Source organism: Sinocyclocheilus anshuiensis, unplaced genomic scaffold (genome assembly GCF_001515605.1).
Source record: "Sinocyclocheilus anshuiensis isolate Anshui unplaced genomic scaffold, SAMN03320099.WGS_v1.1 scaffold181, whole genome shotgun sequence".
NCBI classification, from domain to species: domain Eukaryota; kingdom Metazoa; phylum Chordata; class Actinopteri; order Cypriniformes; family Cyprinidae; genus Sinocyclocheilus; species Sinocyclocheilus anshuiensis.
Window position 1 is genome coordinate 727100 of NW_015540898.1, and position 5847 is coordinate 732946.

Sequence of the window (5847 nt, forward strand, 5' to 3'; positions counted from 1 at the left end):
GATTCGCTGTCCACACGAAAACGCAAGGGTGGTGTTTTCAGATTTATCCACTCTGGGACCCGGTTTCACTCACCCAAAACGCCTATACGATACAACATTTATGCGTATACAGCTAAACGCGTCTCCGCGTGGACGGGGCCTTATTTTTCTTGCTGCCAATTATACACACACAAACTCATGAAATAAGCATATAAACTTGCAAAAAGTCTCATGTTTGAAGCAAAATACTAGAGCATTCGTGGGCTTTGTTGCATAGGTGCTGTGAGAAAAATGCGCTTTGCTTGACAAAGTATTGCATTTCAGATTTGTCCCTTCCAAATGCTCTACAAAGAGATTTTTTGCCATGTGAAAGGCAGTATAAATTTAATACACAAAACACACTCTCAAAGTGCTTGTATTATGCTAATTTACTGTAAAAAGTCAGTTATGTCTTAATACCTTATATTTGTTTGCATGTTTTGAAGCTATATTTAGTTAATAATTCTTAACATAAATTATTTTGATTTATTATTATTTTTAATATTTTAAAAAGTTCTTATACAGTAAGTAATAAATATGCACAAATACATTTCATATTCAAAGCCTGTAAACTCGTTATTAAATTTAAAAAAATGTACGTGTAGATAAAGAATCTTAATGCTGATCTAAGCAGCCCTTTTTCATCAAAGTTGTTAGCAAAACGCACCCTTTTCCACGTGTAACAACCTTATTATCCGTGTAAGTGTAATTGAATTTCCAACAGATGTCCCGCACTGTTAACGTTGTTGGCATTACTCCACTGTGAAGATCTGCCAGAAAGAGATATTACAGACAGAACATGTGCTAGCAGAGAAGTGGCTGGAAGAAGGAGTGACAATAGTAAAGCATATGTGTGAGAAAGAGAGCAATAGTCACACGCCAACACAACTTGCTGCCAGCATTATGCAAACAACACTAAATCAACCTTCTTAGTGGGAAAACCCATTCAACATAAGACACTACACTACAGAGTTGCCATGACATGCCTTTATCTCCTAATAGTGGACAAAAATAAAAGTTCTCGACATCCTCTGGCTGAGCAGAAGACAACTCACACTGCCAAGACTGTCAAGTAATCTCATTTCCCCTGTGATATCTGCGAGAGTGTCTTATTCTTATCATGCTGAGAGATTAGCTGTAAGAGCAAGAGCTTCACCTGTCCATTGGCTGTTGACATGTTTCTTTTCTTCCATTTAGAACTTAGTAAAATATGTTTTGAACTCTAGAACCATATCTATCTCATTTATGAATGACTGATTCAGATTGGTTTTGTGAACTGGATCAAACAATTTGTTGAAAATTTCAAAAGAATGATATGGTCATGAATCGGTCATCAGTACTTTCAGTGAATAACAATGTCGGTCTGTTCCTCAAACAAAGCACAAAGCATTGGTGGTTCAGTGGTAGAATTCTCGCCTGCCACGCGGGAGACCCGGGTCCGATTCCTGCCCAATGCATCAACAGCCTCCTTTGGGGAAGTCGTGGCCTAATGGTTAGAGAGTCGGACTCATAACCCAAAGGTTGTGGGTTCGAGTCTCGTACCGGCAGGGATTGTAGGTGGGGGGAGTGAATGTACAGCGCTCTCTTCCACCTTCAATACCACGACTGAGGTGCCCTTGAGCAAGGCACCGAACCCCCAACTGCTCCCTGGGCGCCGCAGCATAAATGGCTGCCCACTGCTCTGGGTGTGTGTTCACGGTGTGTGTGTGTTCACTGCTGTGTGTGTGCACTTTGGATGGGTAAATGCAGAGTACTAATTCCGAGTGTGGGTCACCATACTTGGCCACATGTCACGTCACTCACTCACAAAGCTATTATACTGTTTGACTTCAGAAGACTTATATTACACAAGTCTTAAAGACAAAGGCACTTTTGCTTGCTTTTTGAAGCTTATAAGCCTTAGTTCCCAGCACAGACTGACAAGCGGAATCTTCAAAATGTTTTCTTTTGTGTTCCATGGAAGAAAGCAAGTCATACGGGTTTAGAACAACATGAGGGTCACCAATGATGCCAGCTTTTTGGGAGTGAATTATTCATTTAAGGGATACATTCAGGGTGATACAGCTGTGATCGGATAAGAAAAAAAAATGTAGGACAGGACTTGGTTCTATTCATCAGTTGTTGATTGGATTCTAAGATGTGGCCATTGCACTCAAAAATGAATGCAAGTTTCCAGTTGGTTGTAGTAAAGGGGCGGACTTTGGGCAGACTAACTGATTGGTGAAGTCCTGTATACGTCGCTAAACATAAAACAAAAACATAAAACAAGAGCTCTTTTTTCAAGATCATCCAGATAAACCATGGCATGGACAGTTCATGAGCACTGAATTTGGCAGTTACTCATTTTATGTTGAAGCAGTGACGCAACAAAGATGTCAGAGTCACCAGCTGACTGGGGGCAACATGCACATGTGGGAGAGCCTGCGGGACGAGAAGGATCTCCACAAACACTTGTCCTGCCACGACATCAACTACAGCTGTGAAGCTGCAGACAAAAGTGTTTGCATGATCTCATTTAAAAGTGGAGAAAGCCAAGGCCTTTGATGTTCTTCGTGTTGTGCTGCATGGGGCGCACATGGCCAGCTCATGAGCACGACTATTAAAGTTCTGTGAGAGCTGAGAGGCCCTGCCGGCTCGGGCTTCTTTGCTGTCATTTCTATCACTCAAGCACTTTCATGCGGGATTCCCCATCCCGTCAGTCTACGTCTGGGGTCACTGCACTTTCCACAATGCCTCCTTCCGCATCAAACCCCAGCCAGCAGGATGTATCCTCCCTCTCTCTCCTGCTTTCACACAATCTCTTCGCTCTCCTGTGGCAAAGGAAAAAAGGTGGGGGATACCTTGCTTCTGGGTGAGGATAGTAAGGGGCTCCAAGCTTTTGAAGTGTAATCTGAGCCCCTGCAGACATGCCAATGGGATTTACAGTGGATGAAGATCCTCTTTGGGTCATGTGCAATGCTGTGGACTTTTGAATTTGACACTTCTAGGTCTGGATTTCACTGTCAAACTTGGTTTTAACCAACAGTGCCAGCTTTACCTGTTGTTAAAAGCCAAATTACTTGTAGCCACGTTTTAAGAGGAGATGCCAATTTTCACGAGCCACATCCAAGGAGTGGTTCTGATTTGATTTTACAGGGATCATATAATGCATCACATTACACCAGACAACAGCTGTGCCTCTGATGCCTGTAAAGCATCAAATGCTAAAGCAAGTGATATCTGAATAACTAATGGCAAAGTATGTGGGGCATTCACTAACGACCATATAAAGACACAGGATGTCACACTAATAACACATGCAGGAACCAGAAAAAGAGAGTGGGAGGTCAGAGCTTCCAGGCAAAATCTGTGTGCAAGTTTGCATCTGCATGAAAAGCATGACTGCCACAGAGCTACAAACAATGCAGAATTGCATGCATTTTCATTATACTAAGTTCATGATCAGCATTACATAAATTGATTACAATTACGTAGGCCCCACTGATTTCCACTATGCAAAATGCAGACAGAATTTCTGTGTTTTCCACATTAGTATATGAATATGTGAACACATGAACTTCATCTCCAGAGCTGCTCTAAGAATCATTTCACCTGCATTATCGTTTCATTTGAGAAAGCTAACATTAAATACACAGAGAAACTCAATGGTCTTCACTACAATCTGCCAAATTAAAAGTTCAGTTTAACCTAAAGAAATTGTGACAGAAATATATTACTATTGTACAGTAGAATCATTTCGTAAGGCTCTCTTATTGTAATTATAAAATTTAAATTGAGGATTCAAACAAGTAGATTTGCTTTTTGATTATTAAAATTCAAATATTAATTATTAAATTCACTCTTAAAGTTTTATGTTTTCAATTAATTAGACATGCTTTTGAAAAATGTAATTCAGAATCCAGAAAAAAATGAATCAATGAATGAATGAATGAAATCAGACAAATTCTGATTTTGGGAAAAAGAGATAAAAGGGATTTCATAGGGCCCTAATTATGCTTCCTCAGTTTGAGAGTGAGGGTAGGAAAAAAAAAATAGAGATCTTCTCATATTTGGATTCTAATTTGAGAAGATGTTAACCCAGTGGAGTGAGCAATCACCTTCCAGCCCTCCTCAAACCTCACCAGTGTTTTCCAGAAGAGCAGCTGCTTCCTGTCTGAGAGAAAGGCATCCAGCCACGCTGAGCTAACCATCTTACCGACAGTAAATCACAATCCTGCAAAGCTTCTCCTATACACTCATACCCCTCTCACAACTCGTAAAAACAACTGCCCTACAAAACTGGTGTCATGTGTGCAGTATGTTTTCTATTATGATGCACATAATTGTGTCAACCACTGAAAACATTGCATCAAGTTTGGGAGGCACCAACGGGCACAACCCTCCGAATACATTGGCAGGGTCAAGGTGTGCTCCCCAGATGTAGAGATCGTAAGTTTCTTGACTGGGGTCTTGCAATCTTCTATGAAAAAGATCATGGTTGCCAATGGCCTAATTGCATGGTCTTCTGCAGAGTCATTGTGTCTGAGATCAGACTGCCTCCTGCTGCTTCATTGCTCAACTGCACCTAAGGGTCTCTGAATATAGCCATTGCTCAATCTCTTAAGCGTCTCTCAACCACCCGCTAACACATAGACATGCTTTCCTTTCCACTGGTCTCTTTATGCAATCATAATTTTTCAATGGGACTATGGGGCTCTTGAGGTTACAAGTGGTTTGTTATTCCCGTTCTGCAAAAAATCCCATACACAGCTCCAGGTCAAAGGGAGGGGAAATATTCATATATATTCACAATATTGCCAAACAAAACATTGTCCTTATCAACATACTTGGACAGCATTGACAGCATGTGTGGTTTTACTCTATAGGATCAGCTTTGGCTTGGGATTTAGGGCTATGAAGGGGTAGTGGTTTAGGGATTTAGGTTTGGATATGAAGGTTTGAAATTGGTTGCAGAGATAATAATTACAGTATGATTTGAAGTTGCATAAGTAAACAGATCTTTTCTTCCATATTGTGATGTATATCTGAGTGAAACAGATTATTGAAAAGTCAAAATGTAGGACGGGGATGTGGTTTTGCTAACTGGTTCTTGATTAGATTGAGGCATCTTAATGTGAGCTTTCAGTCAATTGTGAGGAAGAAATTTAGCGTGGATGGCAATTATGACTACGTATTCATGATATTATTTATTTTTCTTCCCTAAAACTTTCAGGCGTCAAACTGCTATATAACATAAGGTATTATGTCAATCCTACCACTGCATTTGTATTTGGCTTCTATTTCAGGATTTGGAAACATTTCATTTTAAGGACTAATTCTCACTTTTAACTAGCATGCATATTGTTACGTTCCATGTTTATTTATACAATATTGTTGGTTGCTACGTACTGCTGTGTGCTCTTTCTCTGTCTTTCCATGTGTTACTGCTGCTCAACCAGGTGCGGAGGAGAGGAAGGTGATCACTCGCACCTGCCGCTCGTTACTGTGCAGAGGCTGCAAGCTCAAAAGCTGTTCAACATGCCTACCACGCTGAAACTTGACTTCCAGAGTGCTGTGCCTCTCGCCTGCCTTGTGTTGCTCTTGTAGTTTTGTCAGAGATTGATACTGTGTAAAACTTACTCGGGTTATGGCTTATTGTAGCCTTCCAAAAGGTAATTAGCGTTGTTGTTGCGCTACATGTCTCTTTGTGTTGGAAGCCGTAGGGAGGTGGGTGCTATTTTATTTGTGAATCTTGTTCTCTTGTTTTTGCTTAGTTAGGGAGTTAGCGTACATTTCTGTTGTTAATTTTCTTTTGTTTTGTCCGTTTAGACAGTTTTACTCCTTAACTAG

The 5847-nt window shown here is 40.6% G+C and overlaps 1 non-coding gene across 1 annotated transcript; it reads left to right on the top strand.

Moving 5' to 3' along the window:
* The first annotated feature begins 1404 nt into the window (after positions 1 to 1404).
* trnag-gcc (transfer RNA glycine (anticodon GCC)) lies at positions 1405 to 1475 on the top strand. The gene has a single exon. It is a non-coding gene; the product is annotated as a tRNA-Gly (tRNA).
* The last annotated feature ends 4372 nt before the right edge of the window (positions 1476 to 5847 follow it).